Here is a 9,769-nt window from a genome sequence, read left to right as displayed (position 1 = left end):
ATTTATAGACTCAGAGGCGGCACTGTGCTATTACGCAGGTGCCCTTGGCGGTTCGCATTTGAGGCACGCGTGGCCAGTTAGCAGAAGTTTGGGGTTTGTTCCACGTCCCACGCACGCCTAAATTGTCGGGCGGTCGTTCCTGCTTCTCCGGATCTTATGTGGAGGAATGAGCATTAAAAACGGACTTTTATGGTTGTCTCTATGTCTTCAGCTGACAAGGACACAGTGAAGACATTTGACAGTTTCAACAGAATGCATATGACTTGGAGAGATAGAGTTTGAGATAGAAAGCATAGAGAGGTTAGGGTCCGATCACATTCACTTAGTTCAAAAGATTCAACCAAGAAGACATAGCTATAAGTGAATGCTGTAGAGGACAGAACACTAGAGCATATATATATATATAATCATCGTAGTGAAGATAATCATGAAGATATGTTAAGTTCGAAGCCAAACCAATGTGAAGATATTGCAACGTAACGCCATGTGTTAAACACTTCAAAATGGAACGTTTGGTGGTGGCGTTACCCACCGTATAGGAAGTATTAGACCCAGACACGGCGCACAATTATCGTGGCGCTCCGAAGTCAAATTCCACATTAATGTATTCACACTTAGAATGTATGTCTTCATTGATTGAAGATATACTTTACTTTGTGTGTTGCACATCTAAGTCATCAATATGCATAAGTGTTAGGATGTGTGCCTGATCACAGGACATTTGAGGATTCCAAGATATTTAGCTCACACCGTAACTTGCAAAACCTCTTCTCATCCAAGGGCTTGGTGAAGATATCTGCCAATTGCTCTTCAGTGTTGACGTGTATGATATCAATGTCTTCCTTCACAACATGATCTCTGAGAAAGTGATGACAAATTTCAATGTGCTTTGTCTTCGAGTGCCGAACTGGGTTGTTGGCAATCTTGATGGCGCTTTCGTTGTCGCAGTAAAGTGTCACTTGCTTCAGATGAATGCCATAATCCTTGAGTGTTTGCTTCATCCACAGAAGCTGAGCGCAGCAAGATCTAGCAGCAATGTATTCAGATTCAGCAGTGGAGAGAGATACACAGTTCTGCTTCTTTGAAGACCAACATACAAGTGATCGTCCCAGAAAGTGACATGTGCCTGATGTAGACTTGCGATCAACTTTGTCACCAGCATAATCAGCATCCGAAAATCCAACCAAATCAAACTCTGAGCCCTTTGGATACCATAATCCTAGAGTTGGGGTGTGAGCCAAATATCGAAGAATTCGCTTCACAGCTAAGTGATGCGACTCCTTTGGTGCCGCTTGAAATCGAGCACACATGCAAACACTAAGCATGATATCTGGCCTAGATGCACATCAATAAAGCAAAGACCCAATCATGGAGCGGTATACCTTTTGATCGAACTCTTTACCATTGTCGTCAGGACCTAGATGATGTTTGGCCGGCATTGGTGTTGTGAAGCCTTTGCAGTCTTGCATACCGAACTTCTTCAGGCAATCTTTGAGATACTTCTCTTGAGATATGAAGATGCCATTGCTCTGTTGTTGGATTTGAAGACCAAGAAAGAACTTCAGCTCCCCCATCATGGACATCTGATATTGCTCTTGCATCATATATCCAAACTCTTCACTATACTTCTGATTGGTGCAGCCGAAGATAATGTCATCCACATATATTTGGCACACAAACAGTTCACCATCGTATGTCTTCGTGAAAAGAGTGGGATCCAGGGAACCAGGTATGAAGCCTTTGCTCTTCAGAAAGTACTTGAGTGTATCATACCAGGCCCTAGGGGCTTGTTTGAGGCCATACAGTGCCTTGTTGAGCTTGTATACCATATCAGGATGTTTTGGATTTTCAAAGCCAGGTGGTTGTGCAACATACACTTCTTCTTCAATCTTGCCATTGAGAAAGGCACTTTTCACATCCATTTGATATAGAAATATGTTATGATGATTTGCATAGGCCAGCAGTATGCGTATGGCTTCAAACCTAGCCACAGGAGCAAATGTTTCATCGAAGTCAATTCCCTCCACTTGAGTATATCCTTGAGCAACGAGACGAGCTTTGTTTCTGACAACTTGACCATGCTCATCTTGCTTGTTGCGGTATATCCATTTGGTGCCTATTATGTTGTGCTTCCGTGGATCAGGATGCTTAACCAGTTCCCATACATTATTCAGCTCAAACTGTTGAAGCTCTTCTTGCATAGCTTGAATCCATTCAGGTTCCATGAAGGCTTCTTCAACTTTCTTGGGTTCTGATATTGAGACGAATGTGAAATGCCCACAGAAGTTTGCTAGCTGAGTTGCCCTTGAACGAGTGAGTGGACCAGGTGCATTGATGCTGTCAAGTATTTTGTCAATCTGTACTTCATTTGCAACACGAGGATGTATAGGGCGAAGACTTTGCTCTTGCTGATCTGCGTTGTTGTTTGGAGGAATGTCTTCATGCTGAGCATTGTCTTCATGTTGATCAGGTGCTGAGATGATGAGTTCTTCTTCAGGATGAGCTTCAGAAGGCATAATCTCTCCAGTTCCCATAAGTTTGATTGATTCACTAGCTGGGACTTCATCTAGCACATTTGGCAGCTGCTCCCTTTGTGAACCATTTGTTTCATCAAACCGTACATCCACTGTTTCGACCACTTTGTGATGGAAGAGATTGAAGACTCTGTAGGAGTGTGAATCCTTTCCATATCCAAGCATGAAGCCCTCATGTGCTTTTGGTGCAAACTTTGAGGTGTGGTGTGGGTCCTTGATCCAACATTTTGCGCCAAATACTCTGAAGTAACTGACATTTGGCTTCTTGCCAGTTAGGAGTTCATAAGATGTCTTGTTCAGAAGCTTGTGAAGATAAACACGATTGATTGTATGGCATGTAGTATCAATGGCTTTAGTCCAGAATTTTCTTGGAGTCTTGTATTCATCTAGCATTGTTCTGGCCATCTCAATGAGTGTTCTGTTCTTGCGTTCGACGACGCCATTCTGCTGTGGCGTGTATGGAGCTGAGAATTCATGTGTGATGCCCAAGGTATCCAGATATGTATCAAGGCCAGTGTTCTTGAATTCAGTGCCATTGTCACTTCTGATGTGCTTTATCTTGGCGCCAAAATTGTTCATAGCTCGATTTGCGAAGCGTCTGAAGACATCCTGCACTTCAGTCTTGTAAAGGATTATGTGTACCCAAGTATATCTAGAGTAATCATCAACAATGACGAAGCCATAGAGGCAAGCAGTAGTAGTAAAAGTTGAGTAGTGAGTGGGACCGAAAAGATCCATGTGGAGCAGTTCGAAGGGTTGTGTAGTAGTCATGATTGTCTTCGAAGGATGTTTTGCCCTTGTCATCTTCCCTGCTTCACAGGCATCGCATAAATGATCTTTCTTGAACTTGACGCCCTCGATGCCTATGACGTGCTTTTTCTTCGCAAGGGTGTGGAGGTTCCTCATGCCAGCATGCCCAAGCCTTCGATGCCAAAGCCAGCATTCTGAAGCTTTTGCAAGAAGACATACTGCAAGTTGTGGTCCTGCTGAGAAATCTACCACGTACAAATCACCTTTCCGATACCCTTCAAACACTAGAGATTTGTCAGATTCCATTAGCACCAGGCAACGATATTTTCCAAACATTACAATCATATTCAAATCGCAAAGCATTGAGACAGACATTAAGTTGAAGCCAAGGGATTCAACAAGCATGACTTTATCCATGTGTTGATCCTTTGAGATTGCAACTCTACCTAGACCCAATACCTTACTTTTACCAGTGTCAGCAAATGTGATGTGGCTCTTGTCGGATGGACGTAAAGTTGAGTCCATAAGAAGGCTTCTTCTGCCAGTCATGTGATTTGTACACCCACTGTCAATAATCCATTCTGAAGACTTTGAAGTCGCTGGTGTCGTACCCTACAGTGCAGTTAGGGGGATAGGCTTCACGAAGAGAATTGTGAAGCATAAACATTTGACGAACCAGTGGGTTATGAAAACTTAGATCCAGATTAGGACTAATAGGAAGAGTAGCATGCGATTCAGGAGCAAAGTACATAATGATGCCATTCGGGCATTTTATCTTGCGCCCTACAAGATTTTTAAGGTCCCTAGCAATAACATCAGAAGATTTTGTTTTTCTGTTGGAGACCTTTCCCTGCAAAAGAGAGTTAAGCTTTCTTAACCACCCACATCTTCAAGGGTGTCTTAGAAGCAATAAGTCTAAGTGCAGCATCTGAGAATTTTGGCTTTGAAGCCTTAGCAAACAGTCTAGCAGGTGGACAATAATACTCATAGGAATAAGCAGAATAATTTTTGGTCACATGAACACGATTCGATGAACCGCTCTCATATTCATATGCCTGAGTATAGTTTCCCTGCAAAATATTTGCGTTAGTGCGACTCAGGTGAGTCCTCTGTTTGTATGAAGCCTTTGGACCATATGAAGCCTTTGGTCTGAGGTTTGTCTTCTTTAAGTGAGGTGTCATGAAGACATTCACAGGAAGATTTTCCAGACACTTTTTCGGAACCCAGATCTTCTTCATAGGCGGTCCATTCCTGCAGTTAGTACCAATGTACCTGGCAAACACTTCACCATTCTGATTCTTAAACAGTTTATAGTTTGCATCAAAGGATTCATCAATGATAATGGGGTTAGCACAAGTGAAGCCAGATAAGTTGGATGGATCTGCTGAAAGTTCCTTTGCAGCAACCCATGTGGTTTTGGGGTACTGCTCAGGTTTCCGGTAAGAGCCATCTGCATTGATTTTCCTCACAAATCCAACACCCTCTTTCCTAGGGTTTCGATTCAGGATCTGCTTCTTGAGGACATCACATAGTGTCTGATGTCCTTTAAGACTTTTGTACATCCCTGTTTCAAGCAATGTCTTCAACATAGCATTCTCATCAGCAATAGCAGTGGTATCCTCAGCAGAGGGGTTAGTTACCACGTCAACAGTTGAAGGTATTGCAACAGCAGTAGCAGTGGAACATTCAGCAACAGAATTGGCATTATCACACTCAATGCATTTAAGACATGGTGGTTCAAATCCTTCCTGAGCGGGACTGATCTGTTCGGAGCGAAGTGACTCGTTTTCCTTTTGAAGATCTTCATGAGCCACCCTCAATTTCTCAAGTTCTTGCTTCCTTTGAAGATAATCATAGGAAAGCTTTTCATGAGTTGTTGAGAGAGTATCATGACGATCTTCAAGTTCCTGATACTTAACGTGAAGGTTTTTTATGTCTTCAATTAAGGATTCAGATCGAGTCATTTCAGCACCCAACAGATCATCGCTTCTGTCTAACAGTTTTTGAATATGTTCCATAGCTTTCTGTTGTTCAGTTGCAATTTTAGCAAGTGTTTTGTAGCTAGGTTTTGAATCACATTCAGAGTCATCGTCACTAGATGTTTCATAGCGAGTAGTGCGTGTGTTTACCTTGGCACCGCGTGCCATGAAGCAGTAGGTAGGAGCGGAGTCGTTCTTGTCATTTGCGTCGGTGTCGGTGATGCAGTCATTGTCTTCAGTGTTGAAGATGGACTTGGCGACGTATGCTGTAGCCAGACTCGCAATGCCAGAATCAGACTCCTCCTCAGACTCCACATCTGCCTCCTCAGATGCGGACTCCTCCTCTGAATCCATCTCCTTTCCAACAAATGCACGTGCCTTGCCAGATGAGCTCTTCTTGTGTGATGAAGACTTTGATGAAGACTTGGAAGAAGACTTTGAGTATTTTTTCTTCTTCTTGTCCTCAGAATCATATTCCTTGCTCTTCTTCTTCCTTCTGTTCTCATTGTCCCACTGTGGACACTCAGAGATGAAGTGTCCAGTTTTCTTGCACTTGTGACATGTTTTCTTCTTGTAGTCATGAGCAGAAGCTTCATCATTCCTTGAGCTTGATCGTGAAGATTTTCTGAAGCCTTTCTTCTTGGTGAATTTTTGGAACTTCTTCACTAGCATTGCAAGTTCTCTTCCAATGTCTTCAGGATCATCAGAACTGCAGTCAGATTCTTCTTCAGATGAGGAGACAGATTTTGCCTTCAAGGCGCGAGTTCGCCCATAGTTTGGACCGTAGATATCTCTTTTCTCAGAAAGCTGAAACTCATGTGTGTTGAGCCTCTCAAGTATGTCAGACGGATCGAGTGTCTTGAAATCAGGACGTTCTTGAATCATCAGGGCCAGGATGTCAAACGAACTATCAAGTGATCTCAGCAGCGTCTTGACGATTTCATGTTTGGTGATCTCAGTGGCGCCGAGGGCTTGAAGCTCATTTGTGATGTCAGTGAGTCTGTCAAATGTGTGCTGGACATTCTCATTGTCATTTCGCTTGAAACGGTTGAAGAGATTGCGAAGGACACTGATTCTTTGATCTCTCTGGGTTGAGATGCCTTCATTAACTTTGGAGAGCCAGTCCCAGACCAGTTTGGATGTCTTCAAGGCACTCACAAGGCCATACTGTCCTTTAGTCAGATGACCACAGATGATATTCTTGGCAGTAGAGTCCAGTTGAACGAATTTCTTGACATCAGCAGCAGTGACACCTTCTCCAGCCTTGGGAACGCCGTTCTCGACGACATACCATAGGTCAACATCAATGGCTTCAAGATGCATGCGCATCTTATTCTTCCAGTAGGGATATTCAGTTCCATCGAAGACGGGGCAAGCAGCGGAGACTTTGATTATCCCTGCAGTCGACATAGCTAAAACTCCAGGTGGTTAAACCGAATCACACAGAACAAGGGAGCACCTAGATCTGATACCAATTGAAAGTGCGTTATATCGACTAGAGGGGGGTGAATAGGAGATTTTTATGAAAGTCTTCAAAACTTGGGAGTTATGAAGACAAACAGTGAAGATTATGCCTATTACTATGCAGCGGAAGTTAGATTACACTAGGCCAGCCATGGTCATGTATTCACAGAGTGAAAGCACAGTGACAAACAGCTTCAGTGTAATAAGGATCAAGTGGGAAGAAGTTATGAAGCCACACAGATCATGCATTCACGTTGTGAAGACAAATGATAAAGCAAGCATGCAATGACTTCACAATAAGTAACAGCAAGGGAAGGAAGTGAAGATGAAACCAGTGACTCGTTGAAGACAATGATATGTTGGACCAGTTCCAGTTGTTGTGACAACTGTACGTCTGGTTGGAGCGGCTAGGTATTTAAACCTTAGGACAGACAGTCCCGGACACCCAGTCCTGAACACACAGTTCAGGACACCAAGTCCTCACCGTATTCTCCTTGAGCTAAGGTCACTTAGTCCTCGCCCAATCACTCTGGTAAGTCTTCAAGGTAGACTCCCAAACCTTCACAGACTTCGTTCACTGGCAATCCACAATGTCTCTTGGATGCTCTGAACGCGACGCCTAACCGTCTGGAGGATTCACAGTCCTCAAGTGTAATAAGTCTTCAGATCACACAGACAAGAAGACTCAAGTGATGCCCAATTTACTCTGGCTCTGGGTGGTTAGGGCTTTTCTCCTCACTAGGAATTTTCTCTCAAAGGCTTCGAGGTGGGTTGCTCTCAAACGACAAAAGCCGTGCGCTGAAATCTGAGCAGCCAACCGTTTATGGTTGTGGGGGTGGGCTATTTATAGCCACTTGGCAACCCGACCTGATTTGTCCGAAATGACCCTGGGTCACTAAGGAACTGACACGTGTCTCAACGGTCAGATTTCGAACTCTCATGGCAACTTTACTTGGGCTACAAGCAAAGCTGACTTGTCCGGCTCTGGACAAGATTCGCTCTCATTGTCTTCACTCGAAGACATAGGTTTTTGATTTAGGCATCACTTCAATCATTCTGACTGGTTCTCTTGGACCCCACTTAACAGTACGGTGGTTCCTATGACTCAACAAGAATAAAAAGAACTACGAAGGATCTAAGTCTTCGAGTTCCATAGGCTTCATAACGTGTCTTCTGTTGTCATAGTCTTCAATGTGAATATCTTCATATACCACCTTTGTCTTCAATGTCTTCATACATTTTTAGGGGTCATCTCTGGTAGTAAAACCGAATTAATGAGGGACTTCTACCTGTGTTTTCCTGCAATTCTCACAAACACATTAGTCCCTCAACTAGGCTTGTAGTCAATACTCCAAAACCAACTAGGGGTGGCACTAGATGCACTTACACGAAGGTAGATGTAGAGGTAGTGTGCCGACCGCGATCACATCGACTTTGGAACCGTTTCCCACGCGCATCGTCACCTCGTCCTTTGCCAATCTTCGCTTAATCCGTAGTCCCTATTTCGAGTTGCAAATATTAGCAACAGAACCAGTATCAAATCCCCAGGTGCTACTGCGAGCATTAGTAAGGTACACATCAATAACATGTATATCACATATACCTTTGTTCACCTTGCCATCCTTCTTATCCGCCAAATACTTGGGGCAGTTCCGCTTCCAGTGACCAGTTTGCTTGCAGTAGAAGCACTCAGTTTTAGGCTTAGGTCCAGACTTGGGTTTCTTCTCTTGAGAAGCAACTTGCTTGCTGTTCTTCTTGAAGTTCCCCTTCTTCTTCCCTTTGCTCTTTTTCTTGAAACTAGTGGTCTTGTTGACCATCAACACTTGATGCTCCTTTTTGATTTCTACCTCCGCAGCTTTCAGCATTGCGAAGAGCTCGGGAATAGTCTTGTTCATCCCTTGCATATTATAGTTCATCACGAAGCTCTTGTAGCTTGGTGGCAGTGATTGGAAAATTCTGTCAATGACGCAATCATCTGGAAGATTAACTCCCAATTGAATCAAGTGATTATTATACCCAGACATTTTGAGTATATGCTCACTGACAGAACTGTTCTCCTCCATCTTGCAGCTATAGAACTTATTGGAGACTTCATATCTCTCAATCCGGGCATTTGCTTGAAATATTAACTTCAACTCCTGGAACATCTCATATGCTCCATGACGTTCAAAACGTCGTTGAAGTCCCGATTCTAAGCCGTAAAGCATGGCACACTGAACTATCGAGTAGTCATCAGCTTTGCTCTGCCAGACGTTCATAACATCTGGTGTTGCTCCAGCAGCAGGCCTGGCACCCAACGGTGCTTCCAGGACGTAATTCTTCTGTGCAGCAATGAGGATAATCCTCAAGTTATGGACCCAGTCCGTGTAATTGCTAGCATCATCTTTCAACTTTGCTTTCTCAAGGAATGCATTAAAATTCAACGGAACAACAGCACGAGCCATCTATCTACAATCAAACATAAACAAGCAAGATACTATCAGGTACTAAGTTCATGATAAATTTAAGTTCAATTAATCAAATTACTTAAGAACTCCCACTTAGATAGACATCCCTCTAATCCTCTAAGTGATCACGTGATCCAAATCAACTAAACCATGTCCGATCATCACGTGAGATGGAGTAGTTTCATTGGTGAACATCACTATGTTGATCATATCTACTATATGATTCACGCTCGACCTTCCGGTCTCCGTGTTCCGAGGCCATATCTGTATATGCTTGGCTCGTCAAGTATAACCTGAGTATTCCGCGTGTGCAACTGTTTTGCACCTATTGTATTTGAACGTAGAGCCTATCACACCCGATCATCACGTGGTGTCTCAGCACGAAGAACTTTCACAACGGTGCATACTCAGGGAGAACACTTCTTGATAATTAGTGAGAGATCATCTTATAATGCTACCGTCAATCAAAGCAAGATAAGATGCATAAAAGATAAACATCACATGTAATCAATATAAGTGATATGATATGGCCATCATCATCTTGTGCCTGTGATCTCCATCTCCGTAGCACCGTCATGATCATCATCGTCACCGG

Source organism: Triticum dicoccoides, chromosome 3A (genome assembly GCF_002162155.2).
Source record: "Triticum dicoccoides isolate Atlit2015 ecotype Zavitan chromosome 3A, WEW_v2.0, whole genome shotgun sequence".
In the NCBI taxonomy this organism is placed as follows: domain Eukaryota; kingdom Viridiplantae; phylum Streptophyta; class Magnoliopsida; order Poales; family Poaceae; genus Triticum; species Triticum dicoccoides.
Note: the sequence above shows the minus strand (reverse complement) of the source record.